Source organism: Pinus tabuliformis, chromosome 7, assembly GCF_031772625.1.
Source record: "Pinus tabuliformis cultivar Carrire ecotype Pingquan chromosome 7, CPIR1, whole genome shotgun sequence".
In the NCBI taxonomy this organism is placed as follows: domain Eukaryota; kingdom Viridiplantae; phylum Streptophyta; class Pinopsida; order Pinales; family Pinaceae; genus Pinus; species Pinus tabuliformis.
This window is the reverse complement of record NC_142293.1, coordinates 483,010,823-483,031,866: the sequence shown is the minus strand read 5'-3', so window position 1 is coordinate 483,031,866 and position 21,044 is coordinate 483,010,823.

Here is a 21,044-nt window from a genome sequence, read left to right as displayed (position 1 = left end):
AATTAATATATATTCATTTTAATTTTAAATGATTAAACTATGTGAGGTGTAATTTTTTAAAAGTAAAATACTTGAAAAAAGGTTTATGCTTCAAGACAATTAATTTCTCTAGGTCTTTAATAGACATGAGGACCATTAACCTCTCTTGGTCCTCAATAGACATGAGGTTATTTGATGTATTAATCAAAATAATTTATACATGAATATATGGCATATATATATATATAAACATTGATCCATGTTAATCTCATATCTATCTCTATCAAGATTAAAGGGGCATCAAATCTCTTGAGGTGAAAACATATTTTAAAGTGAAAAACTTTAAGAAAGGTTTACACCTCACAATATTTAATCTCTCTTGACCCTTAATAGATCGAGATAGAGCTAAGCTAGGTCTTTCTCTCTCTCTCACACACACATGGGATTAAAAATAGTCTTCGGAACCAAGTATTTATTGGATTTTGGGACAAAATTGACTAAAAAATCTTCTTGGAATAGGGTGAAAACTTATAATAGTTAAACTAGGTGAAATACATTAACTATACAAATATATTTATTTTCAATTTTAAGAATTCATTAAAATAATAATTATTAATGCATTATAGCATATTCAATTTTAAGAAGCACAATATTTTTTTTTAAGAGATTCAGGGATGTTATATTCATTCCAAAATAGAAGAAAGCAGGCTTCCCCAGTACATAAAGGCTAAAGCGATCAAGGGAGACGGAGAGATAAAAATCATTGATCCTTTCTTTCCCACTGTTACATTAACTTCAAAAGTTCCTAATTTACCTACTGTGTTTAACTTGAAAGATCTAACAAATTGTTGTAGAATCAGAGTGCATTTACATAGCATAGCTAAATATGATTGAAAATATAAATCCAAGAGAAAGGAGTAATTTTTGTTGATTTGAAAGGAGAGTCATAGTGAGCGATGAGCTGGTATTCTTGTTCGTCTTTATTGAATGCATTTTCCTTTGTCTTCTAGATTTTACTGTCGTAGTCCAAAATATTTGAGCATTCTCCTGGGTTTTTGGCAACCATCTCTTGCAACACACATATTGCATTTTCCAAATGAGCACATCTGTTGTTGAGTTTCACGAATTGTTTTCTATACTCATTGCGCTGATGATAGAGGTATGCAATATATGTCTTGATTTTATCTGATACGAAATATGCATGGATCGAATTTGGTCCAGAGAAACCTTGAGGGACTTACAGTGAGTACAAGTTTGACCCTTAGGAAAAAGAGTAGTAGCATCCATGACAAATAAAGTAGGGGATCTGAGGGAGCTGTGGAGAATGAAGAGGGAAGGAACTGGCGTTGCAGGGGAAGAAGAGAGGAATTTCTCGAGTGAAGAGAGAGGGAAGCATGGGGAAATGAAGGTGGAGACATGAATAAATAGGAAGGGAGAATCAAATGGGAAGCCCGATGGTCTAAGGAGGCATGATTACCAATTTGTTGAGAAGCTCAAATGGAAGATGAAATGGATCGAGGAGGGATGCATATCTGCTTTGTGATGAGAGTTGTGGAAGGTGAGGAGATTGAAGAGATAAGCTTTTTGATCATGGAGTGTGGGTATTGGAGCTGAGAGAAGTCTTTTCTTAACAAGAAATAATCAAGCGAGAGAGGGGAGGGATGGGAGGAGTTAGGGGATGACTTTGGAGAGTATTTCATTATTGATTTTTACTTCTCCCTGAGGTCAAACGCAAGCATTATTTGTGTGCTTGTCAGCCACCTTATTGTTCTCTCTTAGAACATGAAAGAAGGAAACATTTCCCAAAACTTTTAGCTGATGATGGATTATGGTGGTAATTTGATCGAGATCAACATTTTCGGCTTTGTATTCTTAACCATTTTTTGAATTAGGATTGAGGAGTCCCTAATGATGATTAGGTTCATATAATTTCCGCTACTTAGGATTTGGGATCCCAGTAGAAACCCATACACTTCCTCTTTATTGTTTGTTTCTATAATGAGACCCCACTCAAAGGAGATCGAGCTTGCATTCTCATGATCGATGATGTAACCTCCAACACCTACTCTACCTGGGTTGAATTTTTAAGCTCCATAAAAAAAAAAACGTAGTCTTTTTAGGGAATTTAACCATATCAAAAAATCCCTTTACTTCAGATGAATTTTCCAATCTTTGGGATTGCAGAGAATGATTTTAAGAGGGTTGCCCATGATTTGTGGCCTATCCAAAACAAAATTGATCCAGATTTTCTCTTCATGTTGAAGGATACTCTTGTCCAATTTCTTGTCTCCTTTTGCAAAAAGAAATTAAGAAGCTAATCCCCTTGTTTTGGCTAAAAATTTTCTGACTTTCGGCTTAATGTTTTGAAATATTTGTTTATTTCGGGCGAGCCATATTTTCCAGCATAAAAATGAAGGGAGACTTCTCCATAACCTCTTTATCAAATTCTTGTTTTTTAAAGAATAAGGGTAGCTTACTTTCCAATTAGCATATAGTTATGAGAGGGTGATATTAAAGTAGATATTGGCCTCAAGCGGGTAGATCAATGAGAGCCAACATTCTTCAAAAAATTTGTAGCTTAAGAAAAGATGTTGAATTGTTTCTTCCTCTTTTTGACACAGGGGACATCGTGTAGGAACATAGATGCATTTTTTCTTTAGATTTTCTGCAATTAGGATCTTTCCTTTTAGCATAGTCCAAATAAAAATTTTGATTTTTGGAAGGCTCTTTGTTTTACAAATTGATTTCCACAAAGGCCAATCCTGATGTCCATATTCTTCTTGAAGCTTCACATAACCTAATTTTACAGAGAAATCCCCTCCTGATGGGTTCCATTTGAATTTGTCTAGTTGACCAAGGCTTATTGGAGCTGCTTCCTTGAGGTGTGAAAGGAGCAAATTCTATTGATTGCTAAGATCAGGAGGAAAGGCTGGGGGGGAACAACCTTCCCATGTGTTATCATGTTGGTTCTAGATTGAAATTTGGTCGAGAGAGTATATTCCTTTGTTTTTCATCCAAGTAATGAGAGGTTGTATGCCTCGAAGTTCGGATATAGGATAATTTTCCATGATACTATCTCTCCATAAGTTAATGCCTTGACCCCCACCTAGAATTCTGGATCTGTTTTCCTTTACAAGAGGTAGAGATTTTCAAAGAGGATTCCAGATTTGAAAACATGGTCTAATGGAAATTTTTGCTGTTAGAAAATGCTGACGAGTGGAGATTAAGTGCTTTGCTTCCAAAAATTGTTTCCACGAGGAGGGCTCCCTTGTGATGAATCTCCAAATTATCTTTGCTTCAAAAGTGATATTCATTACAACAAAAAGTCGAATGGAAATGCCACCATTATCATATGAAGTTGTTACATGTTTCCAAATTTTCAGATTGAATTTTTTGGTCTCTGATTTCCCCCCTTGCTATAAGAATTTTCTAATAATAAGTTCTATTTTCTTTTGTATTCCAGCAGGTGCTTGAATGATAGAAAATTGATAGAGTAGAAGAGTTGATAAGACTTATTTGATCAAAGTAACTCTCCTGGCTAGATTGAGCTGGAGCATTGCCCCAATTTTGAATTTCTTCTTCATTTTATCTATGGAAGAAATCCAAATCTCTAACTTCAAAATGTCTTTAGAAATTGGTAGTCCCAAGCGTTTAAAGTGACCCTAGTTTGCTTTGAAAGGGACTCCTAGTATTTGAGAAATATGCTAAAGAGTTCTTGTAGGGGTATTCCATCCATAAATACTATTTTTTAAATTGTTTAGGAAGCATCCAAAGACCTCCAAGAATATGTCCAAGATGTTTTTGAATCTTTTAACAACAATACATGAGGCTCCCCTTAAGAATAAGGTGTCATCAATAAATTGTGAATGGTTAATGCACTTGACTTCTCTGGTAAAATAGAGATAGGTGATAGTGCCATCATGTCTGTTGTGCTCTAAGTTTCTGCTAAGAGATTATGTCATGATAATGTAGAGGAATGGAGAGAGTGGACAACTTTGTCTTAAGCCTCTTGAACTTTGAAAAAAACCACCAGGTCTACCATTGATAAGAGGGGAAATCCAGGGCCCAATAATGCAGGCTTTTATGAGAGCTACGAAATTTGAATCAAAGCCAAACTTATGAAGAACAATAGTTAGAACATAATGGTTGACTCGATCAAAGGCATTAGCCATGTCTAGTTTCAAGATGAAGCCTTTTTAATTTCTAGATAGACTGGAGTGAATGGCTTCTTGAACAAGCATAATATTATTGACAATTTTCCTATTCGGTACAAAGCCTCCTTGATTTTTAGAAATCAAGTTGGGGAGGAGAGGCTTGAGCCGATTAGCTAGAGCTTTGGAGATAATTTTATACGAGGAGTTGCATAAGGATATGGGTCTAAAGTGATGAAAGGAGGGTGGCTTAGCTTCCTTAGGGATGAGTGCCAGATAAGTTGAGTTAGTATTGCCATTTTTTTTTTTAAAGAGCCGTCAGGCCATCTTTAGAAGGTCCTTTTTAATGAACAACTAGAAGGAACAATAGAACGAAATGGAGAAACCATCAGGGCTTGGGGCTTTATTTGGTTGAAGATTTCAAATGGATAACTGTAATTCACCTTCTTCCACTTCTTTTATGATAACAATATTTTCCTCTTATGAAATTAATTGAGGGATGTGTCTTGTGAAGTATTCATAGTTTTGATTCTCAAGATCTGCTGAGAGAAAAATTTTGAAGTGTTGATATGCTTTCCTTTTTATTTCTTCCTGTCCCTTTATTTCAACATTCCCTTCTCCTTTGATTGTCTCTATGTGGTTTTTGATTATTATCATTTTAGTGGTGTTATGGAAGAATGCAATATTCTTATCACCGACCTGAATTGATGTAGGAGCATCGGAGCACCCTTAATCAAAATTTAAATTCAAAGTTGTGAAAGAGGAGACATGGACAAGGATCTGAAAAGGGGCATTAATTTCCATTAAATTTAGTTAAAATGATAAATTTATTCCCTCAAAGGTAAAATCCATATGTTTCTAGAAGATTTGATTTCTTCTCAAAATATGCCATGTAATTAAAAAGGAGCGATTCCAGGGGATTGTTAAGCGATTTCGGGAGGAAACCGTGGACCCTAGATGATCCACGCTATTGTAATCTCTTTTAAAAAGTAAAGTCTATTCTTTGTGGAAAAAAGAAGCTAGCTACAATGTAGATCTACGAGTGAAGACCAGAACCTTAGAAGGCCCCATAAATTTAATATTCGGCTTGTGATTTTAAATAAGAATCTGTGTATTTTTATGTATTCTGGATAGTTCTGGATCATGTGTTATAGTTGTGGGGTTTTAAATAAGATTCAATTTTAAACATTTTTTTTTTTGTGAAGAAATGAAGATTGGGCATTCAGTTATAATTGTCATTGTTTGTTTGGGTGTGTTTGTTCGTGAGGCTCGATTTTAGATCTGCGTGAGGATTGTTTTAAGAAAGTAGTGTGGGTTGAGATCTTGTCACAAAAATCAAGCGAGAGATGGACAGTCAAGGAGTTATATTGTATTCAACCAAAGTCCTTTAACGCAGATCGCACTCAGGCGGAAAGGTTTGGGAATTGCAATTTAAATACTGCGATCAGAGTGCACAGTGGAAATTAATTCAATTTTTCATGGGCCATAACCCACAGGCCCATGAATTGTGTAAAGATGGAGCTTTGCTGCATCATGAATCCACAAGTTTTTGGACTTTAATCTTCAGGTCTCTTCCTCATTTCTATTATTCTTATAAATTTCCCAATGTAGTTCTTTTTCTTTCAGTTGATACTCTTTTATTACTTCTCCTTCCTCCATGATCTTCTGAACATTTTCAAGCTCCCTTTGCAGCTCTACTTTCTTTTGTTGAGTTTCGTTATAATGTAATCGAGCCCAATCTTTTAGAGTTTTTTTTGACATTTTTTAGCTTTGATTTCCAAACAAAACTTGGGGAGCCATTGATGCTTTGATTCCATGATGTGGAGACTAGAGTTTTGAATTCTTCAAAATTTGTCTAGAGGGGATTGTAACGAAAGGGAAGAGGTCATAAGTTTACACTTTCCATGAATTTTATGGAAATTGCCTTGTGTTCCAAAGCTACTGAAGGGATGATCTTTGAAATCACGGAGTTATAGTCTGAGATGACGTTGTCATGGATTAAAAATATGTCCAACCTCTCTTTGATATTACCCAGACCTAGTCTTTTGTTGCTCCAAATGTATTTACCATTTTTGGGTAGAATGTCCATTAGATTATGAGTTTCTATGATGTTCTTGAGCTTATCTCTGAAAGGATTTGCTTGAAAGTTGCCACCTTATTTTTCATCTGCATTCAATATCAGGTTAAGGTCTTCTCCAATTATGAGATTTTTATTGGTTTCGAGGCTTAAGCAGTCAACCAAGGAATTCTAATAGTGGTCCTTGTCTCTAAAATGAGAGGGAGCATAAATATTGAAGATACATATTTGATAGTCGGAGATCTTATTTTCTCAATTCAGTCTTCATCCAATGCATCTCTTTATACTGACATATAAGTTCCCATGAGGTCTGTTTCCACATTGGACAAATACCAACTGATGCACCTGTTTCTTTTATGGTTGTTCCTTCATAATTTTTGGTTCTTTGGATTATCTAATTCATTTCTTGTTCAAAGGAGTTGGTATCCTCTATTAGGAAGAAGTCTAGACATTCAAATTTGATAAGATATTTTGCTATATTGACTTTCAAGGGATGTCTGAGTCCTCTACAATTGCAGGAGACCATATACATTATTTACTATGAGATGGAGCAGAAAGACCTTTCCCTCTCACTGTTTGATTTGTTTTTTCTTTGTTTCCAATGATGTTTTCAATGTATGTTTCCATTGGTTGCTCAGTACCCATGGCTATTTCTTTTATTACTGCTTCATCCTTGATTTCCTTATTGGTTTTCCTTCTAGGCTTCTTATGAATGTCAAATGGGAAGAGAGATTCCTTGGATTGATTTATAGTCAGGATTCTTTCGAAGGGAGGAGGAAGGGGGCTAAGGGGGAGGCCAGGGGAAGAAGGATGTGGGAGGAGGGAGGGTGGAGGGGATAAGGAAGATGAGAGTCTAGAGATTTGAGGGAGAGAGAGGGAGAACCTTCTATAGCAGGGAGAGGATCGAGAGAGATATAGAGAGGCAAAGGAGTTGGAGTCAGAAAAGAAAAAGAAAAAGAAAAAAAATACTCCGAAAAGAAAAAAAATAATATTTATTATTTTTTAATATAATTTTTATTTCTAATAATTCAATTTTAAAAAATTAAAAATAATTTTTTAATTTTCAAAATATTCAATTTAATATTTATTTTTCTGAAAATACTAAATTAAATTTAAGAAATCAGAAAAAATAAAAACTCCATAATTATCTATCTATCATCATGAAGTAATTAATAAAACAACACTCTAGCATTATGTAAAATTGTCACGAATACTTCTTATGTGAATCAAATGGGATTGGATCTAAAAATTTCACCTATTAATTATGTATCTTAATATTTTAATTATTTTCTTAATAGCTTAATATTTTAAGCCACAACGTGTTAAGACATATTAATATCACCCCTTCTTTTATTTAAAATTTTCCAATTTTGCAACATATACATTCAAAGACGAGAACAATGAAGAACCATTGCGAAATAAAATGTGAGAATGATTATGGAAATCTTTAGATTTGAGAGGGCAATCGGCTTCCTCTACCTATAGACCTCTGATTAGCTAGTCAGCAATTTGTGATACGTAACTTAAATGTTTGCACATTGAATGTATAGTTTCTTTTAAAAAGAAATATCAATCACCTTTTTCCTTCCAAATTTTTTATTCGAGATTAAATAAATAAATAAAAATATAAAAAATAAACAAACAAATATTACATAAAATATCAAATTTTAAATTTAATTATAATGAGTTAAATATTAATATTTTAGAATAGTTTTTCACAATTTTAAAATTTAATTATAATGAGTTAAATATTAATATTTTAGAATAATTTTTCACAATTTTAATTTAATTATTAGTAATTATTAGATAAATATTAGAAATTTAATCTACAAAAAATATGTTAAAATATTTGTTGTAGTATTCTCAGATTAAAGATTAAGATTTATTTTTAATTTAGTTACGTTGTTCTAATTAATTTAACTCGAATTAATTAATTAAAAAATGTCATATCAATACATGTTATATTGGACATATGGTATTGATAAGACATAATATTGACCCATAGTGTTATTACAAAAACTATTTACAAATTAAAAATTTCCATGATAAAATGGGATTAATCTTCATAATTAAGAATATTATTAGATTTTTTTAAATATAGATACATTAATTCTTTTTTATAATTAATAATAATAATAATTTAAAATAAAACTACAATTTAGTATATATATATATATATATAGACATATATCTATATATATATATATATATATATATATATATATATATATATATATATATTATAGGTAAGTGTCTTAAAACTTGTAAAGATGTCTATTACATTTACCAATGCCAATAGGCGTGGTTTATATTGGAATTGGGCATGGAGAATTTTAAAATTTTATTAAATGAATAGACATGATTTCATGTTCGGGGAATATTCTTTGTCTTATACACCATCTAATGGATGACACCAAAAGTCTTTCAATCATTTTGCAGTTTCATATCAAAGAACAACAAATTAAATTTAAATAGTATTTCTTTGGCCACCTATTAAGCCGAGCTGCTCCATGGTCTTTTGCCGCTTCCATTCTTCCTTTACCTATGTTGCGATGCAATACAATCTTGTACCTACGCTACAATGCAATTTTGTCACTAAAAGGGAATATACACTTGATAACCTATTTCAAAGAATTCTCCCCACAAACATACCTAGAATTAAATCATCCAGTGAAACATGTAGGATTGCAACCAAATTTGGGTCATTATTCTTGTTTTTTAGCAGATCGGTTCAATTTCGAGCGAAAGCACAACCATGATTTCTCCTACCTTGGTGACAATATTCATTAACGCTACCTAAACCTATGCAAGGTCACAAAATATTTCTCATTTATTCTATACAAATTGATTTCTATCTACTTGTTACCTAAAAATATTAGGTTTTATAAATCTTTTATTTTCTTTCATCTTTTATATTTATTATTAGAGTCTTTTAAGGTTAACAATTATACATACTTATATATATTAGATATGATAAATAATTTATTCTTTAGGGTTTTATGTTAAGAACTATATATGCATTACATATGATAAATCATCTATTCTTTAAGGTTTGTAGGTTATGCAAATCCACATCCAACTCAGATCTATGTTAGATCAAAGTGACATACAATGTTGTGTCTAGATTGTATTTTCCTTATTACTGCTCAATATAAGTTTTAGATAAAATTTTGATATACTGTTTGGGCCTTTATATTCATGGTTGTCCTAGGAGGATCTCAGGGTAGGCGGTAGCATGCAATGACATCTGCAATGTGGGTTTCAATGCACTTACCCTTAGATCTACACCTATAGCATTTTAGATATTCTTATAACAACTTGTTGGCATCAAATTTGTTTAGTTCGACTTTTATATAGTTTGGGAGCCATCCAAGTTTTAGAATTAGGGTTTTGGTACATTCTATAATGGAGCTATTCATTTTGAATGATATGAAGCATTTGATAGAAATTCAAATGTAATAGGTTTACTAAAAATGTATCCAATCTTAAAGATGTCTCTATAGGTTAATCCACTTTATATGAGGTTTTAACCAAGAATCCATTGACACAACACATTAATTAACATGTATGAATTTGATATCTAGATGCTTACCTTGCTTTTTCCATGCCACAACTGATGTAGACTCTTCCAATCGCGCCCACTTGATTCCTATATTTATGCTTGAATCTGCTCTAAATGTGAAAGGATAATCAAAGAAAAGTGCAAAAATATTAAATCTGCTTAAGAGAGTATATTAGCATTCTAAGACCAAAGTAGACGGAATTTCCTTGTGTTGGATCTAGATGATCCAGGTGGATGTTGGTGGCCACGCACCTATCCCATTTGGACCCCCACAACTATCTCTTTTAGTCTTTACAGTTTCCTAAATTGTAGCACATTTTACTATTTTTAGTAGTTTTTCGGGTCCTAAACTTCCGGAGCCGTTTTGAGGCCCTAAATGACGTTTTTTGGGAAATCTACTTGCCAGCGATTTTTCTATCAAAAAATCATCTTTTTCTTTGTAGTCCTCGGAGAGATATTTCCAATGGGCTATCATGCGTGTCAAATGGAGATAATATGACCAATTCGCAACCCCGGGAAGTTGGCTGTCCAACTCACCCCAATGGGTCCCACAAACTCTTGGTGTTACATCTCCTCGGGTTAGGGTTTTGGTTATTTAGGGTTTACTCTTATTGTTCAATAATAAAAAGGCCCTTGAGCCTCATTGTAATATAGTTCAGAGGCATGTAGCCGCCACATCTCTTTTCAGAGATAAGCTACCATCGCCCTAGCTGGTTTATTTTCCATTTCTGGTTATAAGCATATTTCAGTATTTTCCATTAATGAAATGAAGTATTATTTTCATTGCATATTTTTGTTTATGGTTATCTCTGTAATTTGTTGCATTCCTGTTTAAATCTGGATCAGTGGTATCAGAGCGGTCTACTTTTTCTTTGTTTTTCTTTGCATGTCCCCAACGAGGTCGGGATATAAGGAGTTAGGGCTTGAATTGGTTGAACCTTTGCAAGACCAGCCTCGCAAATCCCGACGGCCTCCCATGGCGGATGAGAAGAAAGATGAGGGGGCAGGGGATCCTATCAAAATCTTTCTCGAAGAAGCCCTCAAGCGACAACGGAACACGATGATGGATAGCTTTGCCTAGATCCTTCAGCGGCTACCCAGAAGCGAAGCATCGGCTTCTAGTAGCTACTCTAGAAACACCACGCCCTTTAAGGTACAAGTTAATTTTGAAATCCCCATATTCGAGGGTCAAATAGATGCAGATGCTATAGATAAATGGTTAAATCTGCTAGAGGGTTATTTTTCTGTTCATGAATTTTCGAGTCGGGAAAAGATAGTCTTCGCCCTTCTCAAAGCATCCCCCCACGTCAAGGACTGGTGGGAAACCTACTGCGAGCAGAAGGATGAAAGTACAGGCTCACTATTTTCAGCCGCACCCACTTGGAATGACTTTCGGGATGCCATCAAGGAGCAGTACTACCATTTCAAAAGCTATGAGGACAAATATATCAAATGGACCACACTGCAGCAGGGACGAGACCAAGATGTGTCATAGTTCACAAACATTTTCCATACCCTTTGCACACAGTTGGCTATCAAATATTTTGAGCTGCATCTGGTACTCAAATACCGTGGCTGCCTACACAGACACATCAAGGAAGAGATGGAGTTCTTGAACATCTCCTCACGTGGCACAGCATACTGATACGCTGTCAAAATCAAGCAAAAGTTCAAACAGAAGAAGCGAGACTTTGGATCTACAAATCTGAAGCCCAAAGGACAAAACCAATGCGAGGTGACCTAAGACAACCTGTCGAAGCTGCAAGAAAATAAAAACACCATGAAACCGAAGAAGAACACAGGAAAGTGGTGTGAGTTCCACAAGAGTCCTACTCATAACACAAGTGAGTGCCGGACCAAGCAGTCGCTGGTGATCGAATTAAAGGCTACCGAATCAGATGCATGTTCCGACCCTGAACGAGAACCTGACAAGGGGAATGCCAAAGGGAAGCAGATCATTGATGAGGAGCCCAACACCATTGTTGCCACCGCCAAGATCCAGAAGAATGAGCCTGAAGACCCAGAGGAGGGGGGGCACCTTTTCCACTCACAAATGTGGGTGAAGGGTTCACCGCTACAATTCATTGTTGACAGTGGGAGCCAAAAGAACCTCGTTTCAGCAGAGGTCATGAAGCGGTCGGGCCTACTGACTACACCACACCCACAAATGTATAATATCGGATGGCTTCACGAAGGACGAGATCTCAAAGTTCGTTAGCAGTACCGCCTTCCCTACAGCATCAAGCCCTTCACAGACGAGGTATTATGTGATGTTACACCTCTGGATGTTTGCGAAGTACTATTAGGCCAGCCATACTTGTGGAGGCGACATTCTGTGTATGAGTCAAGGCCTCGCGCTGTCAGTATTTCTTTGGATAATTCATTATACAAGATACTGGAGGTAGCCCCACCTACCACCACCTCTTTGATCACTGCCAAGAAAGGCAGCAAGCTCATCTCACAGACTAGGAAGTTTATTTTCTGTCTGGTTCACTCCCAAAGTAAAGGGAAGATCGTTGCTACATCCATGACCCCCGCAAAGGGTTCCTCCACACAGCAGCGGCAACAAAGGGATAAGGTCATGACAGAACACAGGAAGAACTTGTCCTCACCCACAGGGGTACCACACAAGTTTCAGGTGGGTGACAAAGTTTGGTTACATCTGCAGAGAGAACGCCTTACCAGAACCCATCAGAAACTCAGGCAACTCCGACATGGTCCTTACACCAGTACCAAGGCTATAGGCAACAATGATTTGAAGCACAACATTTATCCATTCCTTGGCTTGCACTGAGTGTTCAATGTGGACCAGCGTCTACCATACTTCCCACCATTTCTGGACACATCAGAAATTGCAGAACAGTTCACCAAAGACCCAACTCAGCAGAAGCTTCCTCATCTCAGGGAGGAACTCAATGCAATGGGGACCACTGCTTCCTAAGGAGGGAGGAATGATCCAGGTGGATGTTGGTGGCCAGCCACCTATCCCATTTGGACCCCCACAACTATCTCTTTCAGTCTTTTCAGTTTCCTAAATTGTAGCACAATTTACTATTTTTAGTAGTTTTTCGGGTCCTAAACTTCCGGAGCCGTTTTGAGGCCCTAACGACGTTTTTTGGGAAATCTACTTGCCAGCAATTTTTCTATCAAAAAATCATCTTTTTCATCGTAGTCCTTGGAGAGATCGTTCCAACAGGCTATCATGCGCATCAAACGGAGATAATATGACCAATTCGCGACCCTGGGAAGTTGGTTGTCCAACTCACCCCAACGGGGCCCACAAACTCTTGGTGTTACATCTCCTCGGGTTAGGGTTTTGGTTGTTTAGGGTTTTCTCTTATTTTTCAATAAGAAAAAGGCCCTTGAGCCTCATTGTAAGACAGTTCAGAGGCATGCAGCAGCCACATCTCTTCTCAGAGATAAGCTACCATCGCCCTAGCTGGTTTATTTTCCATTTCTGCTTGTAAGCATATTTCAGTATTTTCCATTAATGAAATGAAGTATTATTTCCGTTGCATATCTGTGTTTATGGTTATCTCTATAATTTTTTGCGTTCCTATTTAAATCCAGATCACTGGATAACACGAGATGGAGGTGAGATTCATCATAAAGTATTATATTAAATTAAATTTATCATTAACCATTCTAAAATGTAAATTGATTTACAAACTAAATTCATCATTCATCATTTTAAAATCTAATTAGTACTAACAAAAGGAAACTATAATAGATACCAATGTTATTGAAACTAAATGAGTAATAGAACTAAAAACCCTATGAACAAAAGACTGGTAAAAAAATCAGTCGACTAAAAACACCTAAAATATTCAAATTAAAAAAAAAACATATGTATTCATGTGCTTCCATATGAATTCACACAATTTATACACAAATAAGAAAAAACTCTCATTTATATAGCATGTAAGGGTGCACATAACCAAAGTAACACCGAGGGAAATAAATTTGTGAACTGAAAAATACATCAACAAACATGCTCTAGATGACCTCTAACATATAAAAATATCATGTTACAACAAATACCTAAATATCATCAAAATTATTATCTATATTGGGATCTTCATTATCAGTATCACCCTCTAAGCATTAAAATAAGATAGAAAAAATGTAGCATGTCAAGTCAAGATTTTGTTTGAGTGGGGTACATTTTTAATAGGGTCATGATAGAAGAGTTTGACAACCAATGCCACTAACATCAAGGTACATAGAGGGCTTGGTGCTCTTGATTAGATACTAGTTCCATGACCTTGTACATGACAAAATCCAATGGAAACATTACAATCCCCATGATCCTGAAATATTGACAAACTGTTAATTCTCTTAGATTTTGAGTGAGATCTAAAATTCTAATTTTTCTTTATAAAATCCAATAAGATTGAATCCACTCTCAAATATCTTGAATTATTTCATGGGAATATTAAAAATTTAAGTAAAAAAATAATACCACTATTAATAATTTAACATTACCATGAATTGAGCAATAATAGAACCATAAACTTCGATACTAAGCTTCCCCACACAAAAGTTGTTAAAACTTAAAAAAAAAATTACTGTTCGGAATCTCATCACAAAACTAGTGCTTCTAGACATCAACCTTTTGAAAGGGTGAGCCAAGAAACACATTTTTTTGAGAAGACACGTCCACGCACATTGAAAACATTTACCGTTGCGTCCCAAAATAAATATGTAAAGAAACGTTTACCGAGATGTTGCTGTCCGAGGTACATGAGACGTGTGGATTCATGCAACCCACCACATCACCCAAAATAGATATGTGAAGAAACGTTTCCCCTGTGACAGGTACATGAGAAGAGTGGATTCGTGCAACCCACCTTGGCGACGCGTCCCCGTGGAAAAACTGCACTAGTTTATTAACATTTACTAATTTTAATTTTTTGGTTTTCAATAATGATCTCACATTCCGGGTTGAAATTTCAAAACAAAGTTACCAGTCAAATTTCACTGTTTTTATACTTTTTCAAGTTATTTTAATATTAAATAATTTTTTTTTTATGATTTTATAAAATTTTGAATAATTTTTTTTTTATGATTTTATAAAATTTTGAACTGTATTTGTATTTGACTAGCAAATCACCCCATGAAAAATAAATTGTCCGTCAAATTCAATTCCTACTCACGTGTGTGTCGTATGATAGCTTACAAATCTTCGTAGCGTGTAGGTAATTGGCCCCACACCGAAACTTAGGGCCCAGTAATGGTATTTCCTTTAGGTGGTGAACCTTACCTTAGCAATGATTCAGATTTGATTTGGTCCAGAATGAATTTCTTTCCATCTAATTTGGTCAAGATGGGTGAGTAAAAATAACCAAAATAAATATCTCATTGTTGATCGATGGGTAGAGATAGATCTAGACAATATTGGCTGGTCACTCATGGTGAGGGAGTCTTATCTATTTACTATATAAATGGATCAGCAGCTCCTAGAATTATGAACTTCAGGTCATTAAAGCCCCATTAGATACTGCTCACATGCTCCACTCTATGGACGCCATTGATCATGTTGTGCCCCATGGCGGGCAACAGATCAACTCATCACGTGAATCTGCAGCAACCCATGAACTCCAGCTTTATGACACGATACTCTCTGCTGCTAAGCCCATGGCTTTAAAAGCAGTCGTGTTGCTCAACATTCCTGATATTATAGCCAAAAGAGGTCCTCTTCCGTGGACCAGATTGCTTCTCACATTGCTGGTGCCAATTCCACATCGGAGTCACTTACTCGGATGGTTAAAAATGGCCGGAATCTAGGTAAATAAATTTAATTTTTTTGTAGATACAGTGTTTGAATCTTGTTTTTGATGGTGGAAATGGATTCAACATCATCAAAAACATACATCTAGGACACCTAAAATTTTGAAGTTTAACAACTATAACTTGGATTTATAAAAATCCTTGCCGGATTTTCTCTCAATATAACCAGAATTTCAATAACTTTCCGGACAATTCCTCGGGCTAGTTAGACTACGGCTTCCACATCTACTGCTAATTCGCATATGGATTTGGGATACCTCTACAAAATTCTGAGGTTTCTTGCATCTTATGGCGTTTTTACTGAAGCCGATCAGGCAGGCAATGTAGATCCCAAGAAAGTAAAGTACGACGCGACAGCTATTTCGAAGCTGCTGGTGCAGGATGGAAATCAGCAATCTTGTGCGCCTTTTCTGCTTCTCGTAGCCAACAAGGTCTACCTGGAGGCTTATCAACATTTGGGCGATTCTGTCTTGGCAGGTTGTTACCCTTTCAACAAAGCTTATGGTAATGGTATGAGTCCTTTCGGATTTTATTTGAGGTGAAATTCAAGATTATTTTTATGTTTAATTTTAATTAAACTCTAATAAATATTTTAAAAAATTTGAGTTTAAATTGTTTAATTTGCATAATTTGAGTGTCCAAAAAGTTTTCAAGGGCGCTGAATTCATTTATGCATTCAGAAATGTATTTTAAACAACAAAAAATATTGAAATTGTATTGCTAGATTTTGTTGAATTCCATGAAAAAATCTATTTTGCCTGTAAGTTAAACCACGCCTTATGTAACTTAATATGTTCAAGATCCACACAAACACAACACTAGATGAATTTACTCATCAAAACCACTAAATATGTTACTTTTATGGAGGATATTATTTTTTCATCTTATCTCTCAAACCATGCTAAATGCATGAAAGAGTGTGTTATTAGAGCATAATCCCTAATGCATAGATTTGAAGATAATAAAGATTATGATATCTTCTATCTAGTTTTCTTTAAAATCCCACCCAATTTTAAAAATGATATTCTAAACATTAATGCTACAAAGGATGTGAAAAATGATATTCCAAACATTAATGCTACAAAGAATGTGTCTCCTTGACCTTGTACTTAGGATGAGGTAATGGGAAAGAGAACTCTTGGGCATTCTCAAAGTATTTGGAAAGTAATTTAGATGTGGGTAGAAACATGAAGAAGATACCAAAGAAAATAAAATTATTGTAAGTGTGAGGCAAATTCTTATATTGACAAAAATAAACAATGCTAGTAAGACATGAATTCTAGTGATGTTCAAAGATTTACATTAAATATTTGATTATGCATAATTAAATAAAATCTTTAATTCCCAATCTTTCAATATTTCAATAAATAGGTTATTTCAATGTCTATATTAAATAACATAATTTTATTAGATATCATTTTTTGGGATTCAACTGCTTTAAGTAAGTCATTCACCCTTGTGAGCATCACCCAATGTAATGAGTGCTAAGTGGACTATTCAAAAATCATGAGAAATTAGTACCTCTCATGGAAATGGTCATAGATGAATGACTTACTTAACGCAGTTGAATCCCAAAAAATGATATCTAATATAATGCAGTGTGAAAACCCCCAATACTTAACATAATTTTTTATCAATTAAAAATAAAGTTATTTAAATTAAAAGTTTTCTTATATTTTTACTTTCTATTAGGAGAGAGGTAAGTAATTTATTTTATTCTTAATACAAAGTTGATATATAATATTTGAAAAAAGCCCTAAGGTACAATTTAATTGGTAGAGTTCTAGTTGCTAAGTACCTTACCAATTGGGAGGTCATGGGGTCAAATCTTCTCAATGCCCTTCAGGTTAGGCCCGACTAGATAAGCCGATGGGTAGATCCCTACTTGTGGATATAGTGGCCACTTACCTGTTGATGGGTAGATCCATACTTGTGGATATAGCGGCCATTTACCTACCGACGACGGATATAGCGACCACTTACCTTCAGATAGATCTACCAGCCACTTACCTGCTGACGAGTAGATCCATACCCATGGATATATCAGCCACTTACCTACCGACAACAGATATAGTGGCCACTTACCTGCTGATGACAGATATAGTGGCAACTTACCTGCCGACGACAGATATGGCGGCCACTTACCTTCAGATATATCTATCAAATTATTACCCATAAATATTACAACCACTTAGTGATTGTAAATCACAATTAAAAAATATAACATTTGAAAAATATCATTAAAAAAATTTAATAACTAAAAATAAAATAATTTAAATTCAAATTTTCCCTTTTTTATTTTCTATTATGAAAAAAAATATAATTTATTTTATTTCTAATACAAAATTGATATATATAACCTTTAAAAATATCATATAACACAATTAAAAAAATAATTATCCTTATTAAAATTATATTCATAAATTAAAATAATATTTGTTTTATAATTCACATCAAACTTTCTAAGTATTTTCTGAATTTCAACTAAATAGGAGATCTATCATTTCAATTCGGTTTTTGGTTATTTTGAAATGATAGATCTCCTATTTAGTTGAAATTCAGAAAATACTTAGAAAGTTTGATGTGAATTATAAAATAAATATTTCATTAATACGAAATTTCAGAAAATGTTTTAGAAAGTTTGATGTGAATTATAAAACAAATATTGCATTAATACGGAATCTAAGAAAGTGCCTTTTTGTGATTTTAATTTAAATTATCCAATTTTATTATAGTTTCTTTATCTTGCTCACTCTTCTAGTTTTATAGATGTTGGTAAATGGATTATTTGATTTATTTATCAATTGGTTACTAACAAATTATGTATGAATAATGGGCTTCTTTATTTCATATATATATATATATATATCTAAGTTTTTATTATTATTATTATATATATATATATATATATATATATTTGTTTTTTAAATAAACCAACATATATTTATCCTAATTTTAAAAGATCAAATCGTTTGAGGTGTAAATTTTTTTTAAGTGAAATATTTGAATTTTCTTTTACACCTCAAGATATTTAATCTCTCTTGACCTTTAATATATATGAGGTAATTTGATCTATTAATCAATCGGTTACTAACAAAGAATTTATTCATAAATATATGCCATCTTCATTCCTCACACACATACACACACACACACACACACACACACACACACATATATATATATAAAGAAAGAACAACATTGATCCATGTGAATCTCATATCTATCTCTATCAAGACTAAAGGGGGATCAAATCTCTTGAGGTGCAAACCTCTATTAAAGTGAAAAATATTAAGAAAAGTTTGCACCTAATGATATTTAATCTCTCTTGACCCTTAATAAATCAAGATAGAGCTAAGCTACTTCACACACACACATGAGATTAAAAATATTCTTAGGCGCTAAATATTTATTGGATTTTGGGACAAAATTGACTAAAAAATATTCTTGCAATAGGGTGAAAACTTATAATTCTTAAACTAGGTGAAATATATAAACTATAAAAATATTTTTATTTTCAATTTTAAGAATCCATTAAAATAATAATTATCAATGCATTACAACATATTCAATTGTAAGAAGCACAATAATTATTGATGGTAGCAAGCAGCCCAGAAGTCAATCTGGGCACAACATAGTGCAGAGATAAACTATCTGTAGGCGATATGAAATATTTTTGTAGCGCACTGCGAAATATTTTCGTAGGGCACTAGAACTCTGTTTTTGCTTCTTGGGAATGTGAAGCGATTTGATCCTCTACCAAAATGATCTCGCACTATCTTAACACGCCTGTCACGCTCAGGGAATAACCCCCCTCATATCAGCTACCAAGGTTTGTGCTTAAGCTCCCAACAACCTAGTCGTGGAAGTGTTCAAACCAAAGACTCTGTTTCAGTACTCAAGTTCTCAGGTTCTCCATGTTTTCCTACTCAAACAACGTTCTCCTCCTTCCTCCCTCTATGTCCAACATCCCCTCATCGACTTAATGGGCACACTCAAATCAACAAAATCGTGTCGCTGCCTGCAAAATAGAGGCACTGCAAAATATGGATTGGGGACACTTTAACAAGCATGCCTAACAACCGTAGCTCAGAAATCGATTGTCTACAAGCACCTAACACTACAGGCCCCGTTCACAGGGTTTCTGGCATGAAATGAGAAGTACATAAAATTTTAATGCAGAGATAACAACAAAGAGAAATAACAAAGAGAAATCGGCTAAATATGCTACACTTTCTTTTATTTATTTCATTGGTATAGGTTCGAGGCAGGAGAAGAAGCTCATTTCTTCTCAATCAATACTACTTTTATGCACATCCTTGGCAACTGATTCACTTCCCCTTCTCTCTAGTTGAGGGAAGTTGAAAAGTCACAACAAAAATGACTCTTCATTCCATAAACTCTACAATTTATTCAAATTTTGTATTTACATTATTCAAAATCTCATTAAAAGATACAAAATTGAATTTTCCAGCTCAACATGTGGCCAATCCACCACATTGTCAAGCCCCTATTCATTTTCCTCCACAAACTTGGGGTAATTCTCTTGCATCAGACTCCCCAGGAAAGGAAAACTCATGAGCTCCTGCTCATAAGGTCCTCTACGGAGCAACTTGCCTTCTGTAGGGTTGTAACACTCATCCATGTAAAATCCTCCATTGGACAGTCCTTCCACTTCACCAAAAACTCCAGATACTCTTTTCCCCTGGTGTGCTTTGCAACTATGGTGTCCAAAATCCTTTCGGCTTCTGGTTTCTCTGCCATAGGCATCTACTTCATCAAACTCTGCTCACTGAATTCTCCACTGCTCTCATTTGCTGTAGTGTCACCTTCATCATCAGCTTGATAGGGGTACAAATTAGTCACACTGAAGATAGGTGAGATACCTATGCCCATATGTAGTTCTATTTCATAAGAATTCACAGATTTTTTTTTGAGTATTCTGTAGGGTCTAATTTTCTTCATCTTGAGTTTGTTATATTCCCCTCTCAAGAATCTTTCTTTCCTCAGGTGTGCTAAAACCATGTCTCCTACCTCAAAGTTTACCTCTCTTCTTCTCAAATTTTCTCCTTGTTTGTATTTGTAGCTGTTGTCCTATGACTTCTGTTTGACCTCCTCATGTAAGTCACTTATTTCTACTGCAAAATCCTCCACATCAATGCTCCTCTACTCAAGTTTTCCTAAATCTCTCAGCGCACAAAATCCTCTAAGATGCATTCCATACAAGATCTGAAACATACTCTTCCTAGTGTCTTATTTGGCGAATCATTGTATGAAAACTCAGCTTGAATTAACACATGATCGCACTTCTTGGGATGATCTCCCACAAGGTTCATTAATATGTTCCCGAGACTCATGTTCACAACTTCAGTTTTCCCATCAGATTGTGGATGATATGCCGATGTGAAGTTCAATTTTGTTCCAAGCTTCTTCCACAAAGTCCACCAAAAATGTCTTGTGAACTTGGTGTCTCTGTTAGAGATCA